Source organism: Pleuronectes platessa, chromosome 16 (genome assembly GCF_947347685.1).
Source record: "Pleuronectes platessa chromosome 16, fPlePla1.1, whole genome shotgun sequence".
In the NCBI taxonomy this organism is placed as follows: domain Eukaryota; kingdom Metazoa; phylum Chordata; class Actinopteri; order Pleuronectiformes; family Pleuronectidae; genus Pleuronectes; species Pleuronectes platessa.
In genome coordinates, this window is record NC_070641.1 from 10,432,595 (window position 1) to 10,452,663 (window position 20,069).

Here is a 20,069-nt window from a genome sequence, read left to right on the forward strand (position 1 = left end):
AAGTAGGAGTGTGCACGGGGACGCAACTGGATCAGAGGGGGGTGGGTGGCGTGCATGGGGTGGTGGGGGGGTCATGGCTGGTCTGCACAGATGGCGTGTGTGCATGCGTGCATGCGTGCGCGTGTGTTATGATAGGGTTGGATGATGCCCTGGTCACATGGGCAGCAGTAATTGGCCTCCATATTGACCAGTTTGCAGTGCTGGGGGGCGGGCAGTCTCCCAGCTGGACCTGTCAGATGGCATCGCATCCACCTCACTGATCACCCCCCGGACGACCTCCGCACCTCTCCCCCCTTTTCCCTTTCATCTTCGCCCTCCTTCTTCTTCCTCAACCCTTCATGTTGCCTCCTCTCCATCACCTTTAATCTCATGTTGCCCGCCTCCTCTTGCCATCACAGGGACGACCCGCTCCGTCCATCACGTCTTCTCTTCACTGCTTAAAACCAAGCAGTGAACTTAAAGGGAAAACTCTGAGCTTCACAGTAAATAACCGATAAACTTCTTCCTGAATAGGTTGTCTGTTGTTCTTTATCAGCGTTGGTTAATACGGGAATGCAGGAATGTTCATGTTTTTACCAACAAAAAAATGGAATCTTGAACCTTGATCCAAATCTGAAAATTTTAAGATTCATCATTAAAATATGTATTTCCCCAATAATGCAGGCATTAATGGAAAGGTATATTTAATGAAGAATGAGATGAGACAATAAAAAAAGGCAATAGAAGAAAAAGTTTATTCATTTAAAAAATACATAACGAATATGTACATAATATACACCTTTCACGACAGGAACATTGTTTGTAGAGAAATGTAGGGTGACTGGTCAAGTGCAGTGGCACAGGATGATTACAGGAGGATGTAAACTGTAGCTGTGCATTACGTGTAATGAGATATTCAAATAAACATATACATATATATGCATGTAAAGACTATAGCAAGGATTCAGGCAGGTATGAAATACACCCAAAAGAAGGCAAATACTCAATTACAATCAATTCTGAAACTGGCAGAAAATGGCATCTGATTTATTCTGTGGGCTACGATAAACTATCAAAAATCATCTCGACCATTATGAAATCTGAACAGATCATGCAAGTCTATCAACAAACTGTCGATTCATTTCAGGATGATTCTTTTGCAAAAACTTGCTTTCGATTAGCTCACCTGACCTGTACACACAAAACAAATATCTTATATAAGTCCTCAACAAGACTCCGACTCATGAGATATTTTCCTTTTCTTTTTTACAGTGTTATGGTGTAAAGCAGACCTCTGTGTATCTGCCTGACTTCTAGCGTGGTATCACCCCCCCACCCGGAGCAGTGGTGGTGTGGGTTTTGCTGCGAGATGCCCGACTGTGAGGAGTTAGCGCTATAGAAAGGATTTCATCCCAGACTTGGCAGGGGAGGGTCTCTGGGTAAGTAGAGAACAATCGTCTCTCCTTCGGTCCTGTCAGCCAGCAAACACAGAGAGCTGGCACACGCTCAGTGGGAAAAGAGCGGGAGTGACAAGGTGGGGGGGTGGAAACACACACATACATAAACTCACACACACTCACACACACACTCATCCCGTCCTCGCAGCATAAGAAATGGGTTCTGACGATGCCGCCGGGGGTTGTGGGATGACAGGCTGGTTCTGCGAAGTGGATGGGAGGACCTCATGAAAATAGTCTGTAAAAATGACCACGGTGTTAGCCTGCTGTCAGACTAGCAGACAGACAGAGAGAGGGAAGGAAGGAGGGAGGGAGGGAGGGCAGAGAGGAAAATAGATGTGGAGAAGGAGAGGAAGACGTTGGCAGAGCAGCACCATGTCTGCCATGGCTGCCCCCTCTGCCAGGGTATGCTCACATGGGAATACACGTATAAGAGTTTCTGTGTGTTCAATATACACTCGTGTGGACAAGTGTTTTGATCCTGCAGTTCCTCCGCTCTCTGTGCTGAACACGTGCAAATGCAGGAGTCTGAACTGCATGCTGTGTGTGCACGCATGCATGTGCGCCTTTATGCGTGAGCAAGAATGAGGAGGTGGAGGAGGAGGAGGAGGAGGAGGAGGAGGGTGAAGTGTGTTTGTGTGTGTGTGTTTGTGTGGAGGAGGGGTGTGTCTGTTTGTGTGTGCACGTTTAAATTCGGTGACATCTGTTCATTACAACTAGAGTGTGTTTATTTTTATACAGCCAGCCACAAGCAGAGAGCTCGACTGGCACCGCTGGTTAATGTACCAGCCCGCTACGACGGGGAGGCGAATGAAATATTAAACCGGCAGACAGAGAGAACGAGGAGAGGAGCGAGGACAAAGGCAGAGAAAGAGGGAAAATGATAAGATAATATGTGACAAAAAAATGCCCGCGCACAGTGTCTTCCCTCACGCACACAGAGTCTCCATTCTGATCCCATTAAGGAGAGAGACACCACCAGTGCAGAGGCCTAGAAAACTTCACTCTGCATGAGCCGCCGTGAGACAGTACAGGGAACGTGGAAATGGTTCAGGACAGGTGATGCTTGGTGGAAACAGGCTGCCACGCACAAGGATGCTGCTGTGCTCGTCCTCCTCAAACGGAATTCGGAGCATCGTACTCCGAAATGTACGACATATGGTGAAAATTAAAAAATCAGTTCATGCTAGAGAGGACACTCCGAGCAACAGACGACATTCAGAATTTGTTACCGAGAGCAGAGCTTAAAATCACACTTCTGTTCCAAGGTCAGTGCTTGTTTGGTGCGTTTACTGTGTTCAGAAAGTGTCGCACAGGGGCAGAGACGTCACACACAAGTCGCTACCGGAAAACACAAACGCGAAGGCCACAACACAACGGCAACATTTTTCCTATGTTGCGTCTTTTGCATTTGTGTCGTGTCCTTGCAGTTGCCTTTCGGTGAATGTGCTTGTGTTGGACGTCTCGGCCGGCGTAGCATTGAGTGTTAAAAGAGTTAAAATGCTCTGATGCTTTTGCGTCCTCAGCTGTGAGACCTCCCAACAATAGTTGTTTGGATTTTCTACACTTTTTCCTGTTTTGTTTCACATGTATCACGTTGTATGAGTTAGTCAATACCTACTAATTCCTGTGTGGCCTTTTGTTGGAGGATTTTAGCAAAAATCCACCAAACCAATTGAAACTACTGGGACTGTTGGGCCTTGGTGCAGTGCCATTCTAGTTAATTGGTTCCCCTATGCATGGATAACCAAAGTAGCCGCAACTCCTGACCAAGATGGGGGAACAGTAGAAGCAGCACAGCACTTCTCCTACAATCATTCAAACCAGTCCTTTGCATCAACAAGCCCCCTGCACTCAGCCCCCCCCCCCCCCCGCCCCCCCAACGGCCCCACTGCTCCCTCCCCTTCCACCGCCCCCAGACCCACCGCTGCCCGGCCCCACTCCCTCCGCTCCCCTGGGACAGCCTGCTCTGGAATGCCGCTCATGGGGAAGAATCTCGCTGCAGGCGCTCAATATGTCACATGTGTCCCAGAGACGGAGCGCGAGGGAGACTGAGAGAGGTGTGGCAGGTACAGTGTAGTGCTTTCTACAAGGATGTGACAGGTTGTCTGTGTCTGTGTGTGTGTCTGTGTGTGTGTGTATTTCTATCATCTTGAGGACTGTTACTCGTTAGGAATTAAGGACGTTTTGGGAAAGCGAGGACATTTAGGGCCTCACAGCTTCCTGTTTGAGGGTGAAGACGTAGGTCAATTTAGACTTAGTTACAATTTAGCTCGGGTTAGGGTTAGTTATTTATTTGGTATGGTGGACATAAATCTGTTTACACAATCACGTTATGGGGACAAAAAGCAAGTTCCCATAATGTAAATCATTACATTTTAAGGTGAAGACATGTATTAAGAAAAGGTTAGGGTTTATGTTGAAGTTAAGGTTTAAGTTAAGGTTAGGGTAGGTTTATGTTAGGGTTAGATTTAGATTAGGGTAAAAGTTTATGTTTAGATTTAGATAGGTCACCAGGAAATCAATGATATTCAATGTAATGTCGTTTAAAGTCATAGACACATTGGTGTGTGTGTGTGTGTGTGTGTGTGTATGTGTGCGTGCGTGCATGCGTTTGTATGTGTGTGAGTGACAGATTCCCAGATTAAAGATTTAAAGGGTTCAGATTAACAGGCTCAGGACACAGTGCCCTGCTCTGAGCAAAAGGGAATTAGGATGGCATTAACTGCTCCTCTGCACCGGCACATTAGCCATTCATTACCGTGCGCTTGCACAATCAGTACCAGGCCGCCCCTTATTCCCCTCTGTGTTATTGCATTCATGACAATGTTAACATGGTAGGATGCTTTGTTTGCTAAATATCAGTTATAAACAGACATTTGTCGCATGTCTTATATTTCTAAAACATTTCCAGGGACTAAAATAAAGAATGCTCCATGTTTTATTGAGATTTTTTTTTATTGGTTCAGCACCGTCATATAAAACGTGAGTGTATTCCACTGCTGACAAAAAAACACGGTCAAAGCCAAAATGCTGGTGAGCCACAGCTGGCCTCTCCACCGCGCGGAAATCTCTACGCCAGCATGTCAGAAAACAGGATTACTCTGCGATAATTAACGCGTCCCAATCCAAACAACAGGTCGGTCGGTGTGAAAAGTTATTTCTCTAAGGTAGAAGTTTCTCAGAGACAACCGGAAAAAAATAATCTGTGTATGTTTTGTGGTTTGAAGCTTGTTCGGGCCAATGTTTGTCACCGCACACACGGACACTGGAATGGAACAAGTCACCATTTGAAGTTGCCAATTGAAAATACAGCAAGCCAAAAAAAAAGAGCGGAGTGGAAAAGAGAGAGTGGCTCTGCGAGGAATTGGATGTGCAAAGGCTCACAGCGCTGTAATGTGTGTGTTTTCACTGAGGTCCTCCTGGAGGGACTCAGACAATTTGAAACTGGAACAAGAACAAATCTTTAAACATTTCCTCTCCTGTGAAGCCGAGGTAAAGAAAAGGAAAAGCAAAGTATCAAGGGTCATGCCGATTAAAGAACCCTCTGCAGGATCTTCATCGGAATCTGCCGCTCGGTTCATCCTCACCGCTCTGTACAGGAGGCAGATGGTTTATGTAAGTTAAACAAATCCACTGTGCACTGTACTGCTCAACGCACACAACGAGTGGGGAACACATACAAGGCCTTTAGCAGCTAAAGAGCCAGATAGTGTGTTCAAAGCAAAACTCTCCGTCCAAGACAAACCTTACATCAACAAGCCCCCTGCACTGACAACCTTCCCCATCACTTCAACCATTTATATAGCGCTTTTCTAGTCTTGATGACCACTCAAAGCGCTTTACAGTACAGTTTTACATTCACCCATTCACACACACATTCATACAGGGCATCTATTCGCAGCACTTTGTTATTCTATGGGGGGCTATTCAGGGTTCAGCATCTTGCCCAAGGACACTTCGGCATGCAGATAAGTCAGAGTGGGGATCAAACTGCCGACCTTCAGGTTGGAGGACGACCACTCTACCCCTCATCCACAGCCACCCCTATGCCCAAGCATATGTCCAAGACGACTCTGCAGCAGCTTCGGGACAAGTCTCTGTCTGTCCTTGAGTGACCGAGTCAAAGCCCAGACATAAAACATCTGTGGAGAGACACTGAAGATGGTTCCCATCCAATCTGATGGCGCCCGGCAGGATCGTCCTGGATAAATGGGATGAACTGTTTGAGGAGTCTGCGCTATAATTGCAGTCAAAGATCTTCTATCTTCTATCTTCCACAAAGCACTAAATAAAGGATCTGAAATGAGATCACAATAAAGTGTGCAAAAAACTTTCTGAAGCCAGAAACATGATTCCAAGTGAATGATCTCAGACTGCTGGACGCTTATTGTTTGTTCACAGGTTTGTCTTATTAAAAAGTGACAAAATACTGTGCTCACATCTCTGCAGAAATAGCCAAAGAAGTAATTTCAGTTTTAAGAAGCGACAGGGCATATTGAAAATGTGTTACATTCGAGAAATGCTACAAGAGCCACAGTGTGAAACAAAGGCTACGAATCCTCCCCTCCTTTTATAGTTGCACTGAGGTGTCACCATGGATTTGGCATCATTAAATTGATGCTTTTAAAAAATGCAGATGAAGCGGCTCACACAGAATCACACGTCCGATTCACTGAGGCGCGCCACAACTCCTCGGCCCCGAAAACTCTTCCATGTTTTTTTCCGGCGCGTGCCAAGAGAGATGTGAAGACATGGATTGACACACCATCTCTCCTCCAAAGCCTTCCTCCTCAGCCTCGCCAGATTAAGGGATTACCAGGCAAGGCGAGCACTAAAGCTGGCTAATTCTCACCCGAGCACAGAGCGCTCAGGCTACCCAGAGCCCCGCGGAGCCCCGCGCTCCTCAGAGCAGCTGTGTGGTGGTGGAGGGAGGGATGGAGCCCCCTCCCTCTGAGGAACCAGAGGAGAAGAGATTGAAATCAAAGCATCACTCAAACGGCTTTCTCTCCATGGTGCTGATGATTTTTCAGTTAATTAGTACAAAGTGCTTATAGTTCACACACAGAGTCAAACTTCTTCGCACTCTGCGTAGACCAATCTGCCAATCTCGTGTTTTTCTTTTCTTTTTTGTTTTGCTCTTTAGTTCATAAAGTGAGTTTGTGTGTGTCAGAACATTTGCCTCATGCAGATTTTTTATCTTTGTCTTAATCCTTTAAGTTTCAGTGCATTACAAATGCATATTTGTGGTGGTTTAACTTTATTCAACAGCTGACTACTGTGATAAAGGAAATAAGGGCAATCTGAAACGTATCTGATCTTCTACTGTTTCTGCTTTGTATCAAACAGAAGAAGCTACTGAGCTCAGATTGACCTCTGCACGGTGGAACTGGGAGAAATACTTTTTCCACCTCGGCCCGTTTGATCTGGTTCTGTGTCTTTCTGCTCAGACACCTGCCGAATGATTGACCCATTTGCACAATCTTGAATAAAACTCAAAAGACAACTTGATTTTCGTTGAATTTCCACCGGGAGCCTTAACTCGTGAGCCAATATTGCATCTGTATTGGCTTCCTGTTTGTTTTCGCATTGATTTAATTGTTTATTTAGTTAATTGTGTTGTTGTTTCATCCTTTAGCAAAGCACTTTGTAACTTGGTTAAAAAAAAGTGCTCTACAAATAAAGCTTATTAGTTTAATTATCTCAGGGAAATGAAGTTTTATTGAGCCCAATACAATCAAACCAGGAAACAAGACAGAACACACTGCAATGGCTCCACTCAATCGGGGTCCTTAGTGATAATGTGATCTTTGCAGTTACACTGATTAGGATCCATCAAATGACAGGTCACGCTGATTTGCCAAACACAGCTATGTCCCACTGCTATCATAGCGTCAGGGTAAACTATCCCCACCTTCACGACTGTGTATTAGTGGAACTGAACTTCCTTTTTTTATAATGACAAAGCATTGTATTGAAGCTAATGATTTTATCTTTTAAAGTGACTGATCTTGTGTTTTCTATCTCTTTTCATCTAACTCACAAGGACTATTTAGACTAGAGGACTAAAGCAATAAATGGAGCATCGTGTATTTAGCCATCAAGAGAGATTGCTGGTAACTGGTGGTAGAATTATTTGGCTTTTATTTGAGGGAGATCCAACCCCAACCTGTCAACCATCTACAACACCTACAATATTCACTGGTTTGGTTGAACAAAGGTTGGAGGATTGGCCGGACACAAAGGCACACAATGAGGCTCGGGAACATGGTTTCCCTGCAGTATTCCATCGCACCCATTCATCTTAAGTTTTGCGTGCACTTTGGAGACCTAACGCAAGCAAACGGCATCCATCTCCGCTCGTGTGCGGCAAACAGGAGGAAAGGCGGTGAAAGAGAGAGAGAACGAAAACAGACCGGGATAAAGACGGAGGAAGAGAGGGGCCACGGTTTGGGCGCGTGCTCTCCAGCGGGCAGAGGACAATGCAGAGCTGGCAGAGTCGGTGCCGTGTGCCAGAGGGAATAGAGTGCCACATGGTGCCCCTTATGAGCAGGGCCAGCCTGGAGGGGGTTGTGATGGGCCACAATGCATGTGCGCGCGTGTGTCTGCTTTTGTGCATGCACGTGTGCGTACATGTGTGTGCCTGACCATCCCTAAATATATAAAAGGTGCAGGGACGAGAACGATGTGTCTTCAAGTTTTAGACGGAAAATATGTAGATTGATGTGTGTGTTAGAGTGTAAAACTGGCTGTGTGTGTGTGAATGTGTGTGTGTTTATAAGGGAGGGGGGGTACAGAAAGGTGGGGCACAGGGTGTGTGTGGAGTGGGGGGTGGGGGGGGGGGGGGGGGAGAGTCCCAGTTCCCTTTTGCATCTTAAATTCCTCAACATCTGTTCAACCCCTTCTCTGTGGTAGCAGCAGCGGGTTGTGATGTGTGTGCGTTACGCGTGCATGCGTGTTTGTTGTGTGTTTGTATGGGTGCATATGTGTCGTGTGTACGCGTGTGCGCGCCTGTCTGCATATGTACATGCTCTGCTGAAGGTGCTGGTTGTTACCCGCACCTTAATTAGAAGGAGACAGAGACTCATTTTCGACAACACTTGCAGGTAATGTGGAGCGCTCGCACCGAATACAAACAAGGACCCATTCATCTCTGAGAGCGGCGGCGACGCCTCTGCTCCCAGGACCGTGACCCAAATTACATCTCGGGTTCAATACCACTGATCAAACTATAGTTCGCCGCCAGTGACACAATAAAACTAAAGCCTACTCTTCCATCACATTCAACTGGGGAACTTTTTGAGTGTGGCCGAAGCCGGGCCGCAGATGAACCAACTAGGTCAAACTGAACGGCCCAGGAGTGTGTCCTTAGCGGGCGCGGGTACGCCTGAGCGCATTCAGCAGTCTTCTAGCGCAGATTTGAAGAAGTCACTCAGAGATGTGGGTTAGCATTAGCATGCCATGTGTACAGATGAATGTGGAATGACAGAGATTTTTGAGATGAAATATTTAGGTCCTGTGCGGCACCTCCCGAGCGAGAGCGACAACAGTATCAACGCCCAGACGTACATGAGCTATATCGTTCTGGAGTCTGTCGAATGTTTCTGATGCTTAGAACTGTAACTTTAAACTACTATTCCCCTAAAAACTGAACTTTGTTTTACACCAAGTTAATTTGACACTGCACCAAATCATTTCTTTTCGGATTTCGTAGGATTTTGTGTATAAAACAGATGTGTCAGTTTGTTTGTTGGTCAATTTCTTTGTTTGTCAATCACGAATACACAAAAACAACAAAACCGATTTACACAAAACTTGATGGAAGGATTGGATACATTACATTTTGGTGCAGATCTGGATCATGGGGCAGGTCCGGGTATTTCTTTTTACTTTCTGTAACAGTGCAAAATAGGGCGTTTCAACCTTTTTATTTATTTTCCAGTTAAAAGGATTAGGCACATTTAGGGGACTGATATTACACACACACACACACTCGTCCACGACCTCTTTGACAGACACCATCCATTCAGCACCCCTCAGTAACCCTGGTGCCAGTCTTATGCCACCTTGACGCCAAGCCTGCCAAACTTATGTCACATCGGAGCAGACCCCGTGTCAACTCCTCACTGTACATATGCCAACCCGATGCCCTCCGCACGCCAGCCTCACGCTACATTGGTGGCAATTCTCAGACAACAATATGCCAAGCAGAGGGACCTCTGCCTGGCCCGGCCTCGTGAATCCCACGACGGGGCCGCTGCCCACTGGAAGTGGAAGAGGTCATAAGTGGCTCGTGAATAACGGGTTCAAAGGCAAAGCTGTTGTTTTGTTTTCTTCTTCGGCGGATGCAATTAGCAGCGAAAATCCTGCTCCCGAGCTCCGCTTAAGCTCTAATCTCAGAGTCTGTGGGTTCCCTCCAGTCTGCCTGCCCACCAGCCTGTCCCCCCCGCACCAAGGCCCCTCACCTCTGTCTCTCCCTCACTCACCATCTCTCTCCTGATGCCTGCTGGCACTTTGGGAGCGGTGCCCCTCCAATCCCTGTACCCTCCTCCACCACGCTACTCCACTTCCCTAACTCTAACCCCCCCCCACCTCCACCACCACCACCACCACCACCCATCCTCCTCTCCCTTCCTCCCTCCTCCTCCTCCTCTGGATGCCAGCCGACGGCCCTCACAGTGTGGCACGCCATCTGCTGCCGCCCGCCCCGGCAACCCATCCACCCCACCCCTCCTCGCTAACTCTAGCCTACCCTCGCCCACCCCCCCACCCCTGCAGACAGCAGCTACCCACAATCCCCCTCTGCCTCGGCCGCGCGGCGCACAGAACAGGAGGCTTTCGCACAGATCACTTCATCCCCTGATGCCCCCGCCAGAAAGGAGGAAGCTGAGGAAAGGGTGCGTTTGTGTGTGTGTTTGTGTATATGTGTGTGTGTGTGCATGGTGGAGGCGGCGGGGGGCCTAATAGACAAAGTAGTCAGGCTTTTGGTTCTTTGTGGAAATAAAAAAACAACACACATACGCATACTCAAAAGCGCTCAAATTCCTTTTGGGGTTTCTTGCTGAATTTGCGTTTAGAAGTTATCGGCTGTGGCTTTCTCTGTCACACACACACACAGACACAGACACACACACACACACAAACACACACACAATCACTGGGTAAAACGTCTTTTTATCTGGGTTTTTAGTTAACATATATCATCACACACATCTTGGTCACACATTAGCTAAAGTTAAAGGGTCAATCGGTTTGTTTTCGACCATATCATTTACATGCAACCCGTATCTGGCTTGAATCGTGTGCGTACCCATGGCCTGTTTTGAAAGAGCTTCGTCTGCACCATCAGTAACGTGATTTAGAATCTATTTAGTAATTTCAAATATGTGCGATGGTTTCATGGATTGACATGCCCCAGGAATTTTGGAATGATGCAAGGTTCCTGTCTTGTATTTTGAATTTTCATGTTTCTGTGACATCTATGTTTAGATCCCAGATTGTGCCTGTAACAAACAATTAAAACAACACTTTGCTCTATTTTTGCTGAACAAAAATGAGGGGCCATGCCGAAGGAGCAGCTGACATGACGGTGATATCATAAAAAAAAATTCTGTAGATAAAAGTGCACACGCCGATACCGTTCAGGATGAGACGGCATCTTTGTGTTCTCTGATCGCCGTTTAGCTTTGAAAAAGAGAGAGACATGGGAAGAGGGACATCAAACTATTGCAGGATATCATGAGAGAGAGAGAGAGAGAGAGAGAGAGAGAGAGAGAGAGAGAGAGAGAGCGGTGCTCCATCCATCTTGTGTGGGTATGGAGTCTCATGGCTGGCACTCTATCCATCAATGAGCGCAACATTAACTCTTTGGATCAGAACCAACATCCCCAGATCTCTCTCCATCTCTCTTCCCCTCCCCTCGCTCTGCTAAATACACACACCAACACACTCACTTAGTATTCCATCGCCATCCATGAAAAACCTCAACATCCACCTCTCTACCTTCCTCTCTCTGTCATACTCACACCAGGACGCCGTCTAAATCAAAGATATCTTTAAACATTTGCACGGCCGCTGAGTTTCCCCTCATCTCCTCATACCTCCGCCACCCCAGAATCTAACCTCCTCAGCCCCTCTGATGTCTGGGCTGGTCTCAATTCACCTCCTCTTTTTCACCCTCTCCAGATCTCCTCTCCACCGAGCTGCCTGATCCGCGCCTCTCTTTGTCTCTCTCCCAGTCGGTGTTAATAATTTAACTACTGAGCTGCTGCAGAGCTGGCTCCCGTCCAGAGCTCAGATTGGCACTGTCTGTCTATTTATGACACTGTGTGGCGGCGCACATGTGTGGGATGTGCAAGAGTGAGAGGAGGACTGTGTGTGTGTGGGGGTGAGGACATGCATGTGATTCCCTATTAGTCTTCAGCCAATGGCAAATTAGCCTCCAAAGCCACGAGACTGTCGCCTAGATTGAAGTTAGGAAGAAAGACGAGGCCCAATTCTTCCTCCAAAGACGTGATTATTTAAGTTCCTATTCACACAGTGTGGTTAGTGTGTGGGACAAATCAATGACAGCCAATCACAAGAAGGGATATGTGTTAATAGCTAGTTTAACTTGTGATGTAAGACCTGTGGATGGGATACGGAAATAATTTCTTTCTTTAAATTATACGGCTAACAAACCTGTTGTTTCACAATCCAAATGAGTGTGTTGTGATGTGAGAATGTAATGCTCATCATATTCTTATTTTTACACTCCCCTGTTTAAAAGACATCCAGAGAGATGAATGACACGACCATCGAGGATCAAGGAGGGAGATAGAGAGCAGGAAGAGTAAAAGATAAATCTATGAAATGAGGACGTGTCGTATCAGGAGGAAGAGGAGAGGACAAGTCTTAAAGACTGATTTGAAGCTACAGTACTTATAATGTCCAAAGATCCACACTCGAGAGACATGAATGGAAAACAAAGAGACATTTTCCTGACTCCTCAATGAAATAAAATTCCCCGTTTTAAGAAGAAGCGCAGAGATGGAGCTTTGTGCCCAAACTTCCCCCACGAACATGCAAAATCAAGTATTTCTCTATGCAAAGGAGGTTGGTGTCTATGGTTTTTACAGTGCAGACCAGTTTAAATATTTTTGTTGAAGACTTTGTTCTTCATTCATCCCCCAGATCTGTTCTCTCCCCGTTAACCTGAACTCACGCTACACTCTCCGGATTCAGCAGATCTGAAAAAAGAAAAAACGAGATGACATTTCCGAGGCAAGTGTGTGACACGGTGTGAATCTCGATGCCACCTCCCACACCTCTCACCCTCCTACCATCCTGCCCACAAGAGAGAGCTCTCCGCCGGGTAAAAACCAGCAGCGTGCCAGCAGCTCACGACGTCTTTTCATGTATTCATCCCTGGTGTCATCAATCTTCCTCAGAATCAGCAGTCATACTTTTTTAAAGATCACTTACATCATCAAGAAGGAAAAAGTGCACTTCCTGAGGCAAATGTTTTGGTTTGCAACCCCAAAAAAATGAGAACTAGGATTTACTCATCCTTGCCCTTGTCATATTTATCATTTGCTCATTTGCTTTTACACTTTTAAAGTTTATCTTCTGTTATCGTCTCTAAAGTGTAGCCAACAGATAGGGATCGTCTTCATTTGTTTTGCCACCGATCTCTCGAACAAAGTCTTAAAATATTGTGTTCACTTGCAGATCTGGTGTGTTGATGTGGCGTTAAGGCCCTCAGTGGGATTCATAGTAAACAGACATATGCAAGGCCGCCCACCGCTCCACCTTATCTAAATTTGATATCTCATAAGGGCCTTTCACACTTGTCGGAAAACATAAACACTCCACGTACGCGGCTGCGTGTACACAGAACCTGCACTGTCATTAATTTCAAAGATGGAGGGAGGTCAGCGTAGCAGACGGTGTTTGTGTGTCTGTGTGCAAGCATGTGTGCAGGCTCGTATGGCAGTAGATGTGCTCACATATATGCATGTATGTATGTGAGTGTGCATGTCATTGGGGGGAGGGAAACATGCATGTGTGCGCGCGCACACACACACACACACACACACACTCCGGTGTTGACAGGTGGCTGTGGTAAAGAGGTGGTCCCTGAGCTGGGGTCTGTCTGTCTCTGGCTGAGAGAGAGAGGAATAAAAAGCCCCCAGCAGCTGTCGCCCTAATTCCTCTAACACGGTGCTTGTGCTCTGATTAGAAAACAGATCTGGCCTCTAATTTACTCCTGACACCAACTAATGCTCAATATCTCAATTGCTCCGTCCCTGCTCGCCACTGGCCTGCGTGGCCGGACAAGCACACACACACACACACACACCTTAGTGACTCAGAGGGCAAAGAGACACGCAGGAAGAGAAGCACACTTATAGGTGCAGACAAATCAAGCACCTGAGCGTGACTAGAGAGACGAGGGGCGCTCCTCTGGAGTCACCTCGACACATCACGCTCAGGCATTCAGATGCGAGACTGGATTGTTCTTCTGCTCAGTCTGTAACTCAGCTAAGTGTGCTGCTTTGTGGACAGCAGCCTCAAGGTACCAAGTCTGTCCTGGTATTGGAAACAATGTTCCACTGAACACTTGATTCATCCACTGGGTTTTTCTCCCCGAACGGCTCATAAAACAAACCCATGACTGGAAATGTTCCCTCAGAGCTGTGGTTACCTCCATTTGTTTGGCTTCGAATTGAGCTGCGTCTGCACAGGAGCCACATCACATATGTTGCATGTGTCTACAGGCTGCGAACAGTTCAAACACGAGTTGATTATTTTCCCCTCTTGTGGTGTTTTCATATCTAGTTATTCCCAGATCCCGTCTCGTGACTGAGGGTGACCGGGTCTCTGCTGTCAGAGCCGCCAGACCCTGGAACAGTCATGGATGAGACGTGAAGCCAACGTCCTTAGTATCTTTAAAATCCCCCCATATTTTAGTTATTCTCCTCTGTTTTATGAACTGATTATTTATATGTTGCTTTTAATTACTGTTATTTAAATTTCCACTTTTCATTCTGCTTAAAATTGTATTTATCATTATATTATATTGGTTGCATCCCTCATCCCTGACCCTAACAGAATAAGCAGTACAGATAATGGAGGGGTGGAGGGATGGATGACATTTTATTATATATTAAAGCTATCCAAAGATTAGCAGAAGAAACAAATGTTGTTGCTCTCTGACAGTTTCAGCTTCATCTTTTGTGTTTTGTCATAATTATAATAATGATTAAAAACCATTAAAATAAAAAAGCGGAAATGAAGAGAACAAAAAGTTCACAACGAGGCTGTCAGACGTGCTAGTACAACGATCTAGTAAGTGTGATGCTGCTGTGGTAGCCTATTAAATCAATACTTTGAGCCTCAACCTTTAAGAATGTATATATAACTTTGCATATTTAAATGAAAAGGTGTAGAAAGAGGAAATCACTGTTTGGGTATATATGTGACATTGATGTATTTTAAACCAAAGAGACGAGAAGAGGAGGAACTCTCTCACAAGAGCCTCTTCGGAGACAGAAAAGACAGAATAACACAGTTCCATATAGAAAAGTTCAAGTGAGTGAGTGAGAGAATTTAAAGCGCTGCCAGGTTTTCATGCCAGCGAAGGAGGAGGAGGAGGAGGAGAAGGAGGAGGAGGAGGAAGAGGAGGAGGAGGAGGAGAGGCCGGATGGGTGTCCGGGGTGTCTGGGTGCCGTGATGGGGTTGGCCCAGCAGGGGGCAGAGGTGTGATGCAGGGAGTGGGAGGTGACAGCTCAGTGTCACACTAGCACACAGGGTGTCACCTCACCAGGCTGGGAGAGAGAGGGAGAGAGAGCGAGGGAGATGGAGCGGGTGAGAAAGTGGACAGGGAGTCAGAGAAAAAAGGTGAGAGATCAAACTCAATGTGTGCGAGAGTGTGTGTGCAGCTGAGTTTTAGACCTTGAGGATGTTTCGGTCTGTCTTTACTTCTTCGTAGACCTGTTGGAGGATTGAGATTAGGATTAGGTTTACGAAATCAGGAAACATATTATGTTATCATGATGGAGACGAACTTAATGAGATATCAGAAGTGATAAGAAAACAGACACTATCACTTTACTACATGAAACCTCAATGGAAATCCTCTTTAAATGTGTGTGTTGCTTTTTATCGGACAACCACCATGGGCTTGGTTTCTTTGTGTGAAAGTGTGTATGTGTTCATGTGCATGTGTGTAAAATCCTTTTTATTTCCTCTTTCTTCTCTCTCTGTCCCCTGTATCTGTCTCCAGGGACTCACTTGGCATCTCTCCCTACTTTTAATTCTCGCTCCTCAAACTGCTGCTGTCTGAACACAAGCTGGCGGCGCACGCACACGCACATGCACACACACACACACACACACACACACACACACACACACACACACACACACACACATATATTCTTGGTTTCACAAATGCACCCCCCCCCCCCCTCCTACCCCAGCCCAAATAAGCAATGAAAGACACCCACACAGTCGCCCCTCATCCGGTTGAAATGAAACACACACACACGTTCCTCTTTCACGTCACTGTCATCTGAAATATTGGAATGGAGCTCACAAACATATACAGGGGACATCAGTGACACAGTACAAGTGGAATTCAAAGAGATAAACACAAATACACACACAGTGATGAAAGACTGAGATGCTCGCAGCCTCCCAGGAAACACACACTCACTCCCACAGTCACACACACACACACACACACACACACATTTCATCAGTGACAGTAGCTGAGAGACACAGGGGCAGCATCCCCTCTACTCAGAATACAAATCCGGTGTGAAAGGAAAAGGCAAACTATGAGCCCTAAACAGAAATCAAGGAAGTAAAAAGGACTTGAACATTTCACGTGTATTTGTTTATTTCAGTCGCTGCTAGCTGCTCCTTCAGTTCCAGAGCCGCCATAATAACAACATCACTGTCAGCAAGTGCTCACACAAGCAGCCGCACGGATACAAGTTCCCCAGCAAAACACACATACACTGACAGGCAGGCGAGCCCGACTTCAAAAGCAAGAAATAAATAAATTAAAGACGAGTCTGATAGGGATGAATAAATAACACGAGGGGAGAGAGAGAGAAAGAGAGAGAGGCAAACAGGAAGGAGAGACGGAGAGGAAGTGATTTCTGGAAGGAGGCTGGAGGTGCAGGAGAGAGAGAGAGAGAGAGAGAGAGAGAGAGAGAGAGAGAGAGAGTGTTTGTCACACACATCTCCAGTCTTGTTTAAGTTCAACTGAGCTCAACGGCAAAGACGGGAAAACGATCCAATGATTAATTTCATGGTCGATAAATCTGTCAATTATTATCTTGATTATTTGATTCGTTTTTCAGTCCATAAAGTTAGAAAATGGTAAAACAATGTTGATGAGCGTTCCCCAAACCCCAAGATGGCCTCCTCGGATGTCTCGTGTCGTCCACAAACCAAAGATGTTCACTTCCATTAGAGGGGGAAAGAAAGGTGTAGGTGCAAAGTGGCTGAAAGACGCAGCGTGAGGCCGGCTGACTCGCTCGTCTTCTAAGTTTCCTACACTGTCTTTTTTGTAATTATTTGGAGAAGGGGTGTGAGTGTGAACGCAAATATGCAAATGAAACGGTTATTATTGCGTTGCTCATCAAGCAGCGCGGAGCAGACATTAATAGGCTGATGAATATGCATGTGAATTTGTTAATTAAGTTAATTATTCTGCTGAAAATGCATTCGTCTTCCAAGGACATCTTCCCCAGGATTCCAACCTGCTCCGCTCATTAGTCATGCGATATTTTACACTGGGCGCTGGGACAAGAGGTAGGGGAAGGAAGGAGCGGAGGGGAGGGGGGGGGGGGGGGGGGGGGGGCAGCGGGGGCCACCGGGGTTGATACGTATACAATATAAGGGCATCACGGCTTTCAAGTCCACTTATGAACAGCAGTAAGAGCCTCAGAAAGAGATGTAATGGCGGTGTAATGAACGCCTAATCATTCATCAGCTCCTCAAACGTGAAGGGTCAGTGGGAGAGACGGTGCGGCCGCGGCGGCACGAGCCCACGCTCCCACCGCGGCCAGACGCTCGCTCCGTTCCCCGCTTCTCTCTTTCCTCTCCAGCAATTCCCCCTCTTCGCTGCTTTTCCTCTAATTGCTTATTAAAACCCTCTTAAATGAACTTTTTGTGCCAACTTTCCAACACATTAATTAATTGTTGTAGCCAATTAAGTGTCGCTGCGCAAATGAGCTTCGGCACAAATGGTCCTGCAGGGCCCCCCCCCCCCCCCTCACACACACACACACACACACAACCCCACCCCTCTCCCGCCAGCCCCCTCCCCCTCCCCACACTCCTCCTCTTCCACCATACTCACCGACTGCTTTCCCAGCAGCCCCTCTGCCCTTAAAGCGGCAACGTCAACAAACACACACACAGACAGAGAAGGAGAGAGAGAGAGAGGGATAGAGAGAGACAATAACCTTGCCTTTAGTCGTCGAATTGAATCAGCGATGAGATGGGACCTCGCAAAAGTGCTTGGGTTCACCAAAGTGCAGCATCATGCAGAGAGGGGGGGGCGTGTCTGTGGCTGCGGAAAGGTCAGAGACAGATTTTTCTTTAGAAGTCAGCACATCCTACGTTTTGAGCTCTTTCTGCACGATTATTGATTATTGACGGAGCAGATACAAATCAGACTCCTCAGCGCAGGTGGAGTTTACACCGACACAGTCATTATTCACATTTCATGACCTGACACCGGTGACTTTACATAAAAAAACCAACGCACATCTGTGTCGTCGGGCCGACTCCTAAAAAATAAATATAAAAAAAAACTCTTGGGTTGGTCTCACTGCTGTTGAGCAATCAAGAAATAACGAGTGTGTGTGACAGCAGTTTCTCACCAAACTATAAAAATGGGAAGAAATGGAGATGGTGTTATGGCATCAATAAAGCATGCTGTTGCAGCAGTAAAGCATACATCAGCTGCTGGGCTAAAGTCAATCAATTTTCAGATATTTCATAAATAAAGATGTAGCCATAAACGAAATGACTGACATTAAAATTTGGTCTGATAGAAGACAAAGGAGGGATCTGATGAAGACAGCACAATTTGCTGCACCACCCGAGATGCATTCATAATTAAATCGTTTTTGTTCCTGTGATAAGTGGCTCAACTAGAAGGGTGAAACGCAGAAACTAGGACAAAAACACACATTTTCAACTGTTAATGTGATGTTGGACATGTTCATATATTAAATCATGCTTTAAATGATCACTATGTGTGTGTGTGTGTGTCTGTCTTAGATGTGGGACTGTGGGAGTCCCAGTCCCCCTCCACTGAGTTTACACATAGTCACTGATCAAACAGCCTCAGTCATCAAACTCAACATCAAACCGTAGCACGGCTCCGAGAGACAGCGGCGGCCCAGATTTACACTGCACAAAGGAGCTACCACACACACACACACACACACAAACACACAAAAAGCACACAAACACACACATTACCTGGGCATTTAGAGCAAGAAATACAACTTGATTTTAAATAGATCTCTAACTAAGAGACTCGCACGGATCCTGTTTTTGTTTCACATCCAAATCAAATAAAGAAATTTATCGCAGTAACTTGCAAGAACAATAAAAGTGAATGATGGAATTTATGGAGTAGCTCAGCTGCCGAACCCATAGTTAATGTTTTTTGTCTGCATCCGTCACATCTCGTACTCACACTGTGGAATGTTAATGCTGCGATGAGTTAATAAATCTAAATCACCATCTTTATCTAAAATACTGTTTGTGTGTAAATGTTTGACTGACTCGAATGTGTCCTCACACTGGAAATCAAAAGTGTGGGATCACATTTCTCACAGCCGCTCGGTGTTTGCCCGCTTGTCCATCACCCCCATCGTCTCAGTTTGCACGTGATCGTCTTTGTCCCTCTCCATCCTGAGTGAGTTTGCAAATAAAAAACATGGCGCCCGATGACAACGCCTGAATACTTTGTGTTTTGTGACGTCATGGGCAAAAACATGTGCTGTGCAGTGACCTTCACCCTTGACCGCCAAGATCTAACCAGTTCAGCCGGAGCCGACGTTCTCGCCAAATTTGAAGGGATTCCCTCATGACGGACGGACAGATGGATGTATGGGAAAAACAAAATGCCTCTGGCTATGTCGGTCGCCGGCGCAGATGCATTAACACGACAATGAAAACTGCAGCTCGGAAAGTTCGAGCTTGAGAGGAGCATCCTTAAGGTCCCTAGACGGAGGATAACATTAAATATAACTAATTGTGGCAACGGTTGAGACCGATTTCCTTTGCTCTTAATTTATCAGCATTTTTGTCTAGTGGGTGGTTGTGTTTTTCACCATAAGGCTACACAAACCTGTTCGCCCCTTTGTGTGACGAGAGCCGGGTTCGTCATTTTACACAATCTTTAGACGGAGCTGCGATTTGTTCCAGGGCTGCCGGAGAAAAGGTATCCAACTGTTGAGATCATGGGAACGTAGATTGCAGATTCCAAAATGTCCGCTTGCCCACGATAATTGGACCAAGCGGCGATATTAAAAATACACTTTCATGAATAAAATTTGGCATAAACTGACTGAAACCGACTGTCAATCAGTTCCCTCTTTGTCTGGACGTCTACCA

General features: G+C 46.2%; 1 long non-coding RNA gene across 1 annotated transcript; it reads right to left on the reverse strand.

Moving 5' to 3' along the window:
* Positions 1-715: 715 nt before the first annotated feature.
* Positions 716-15,790, reverse strand: LOC128458535 (uncharacterized). The gene is made up of 2 exons (XR_008342021.1): positions 15,372-15,790; positions 716-1,674 (listed from the first exon to the last, which is right to left on the reverse strand). It is a non-coding gene; the product is annotated as an uncharacterized LOC128458535 (long non-coding RNA).
* Between the last annotated feature and the right edge of the window lie 4,279 nt (positions 15,791-20,069).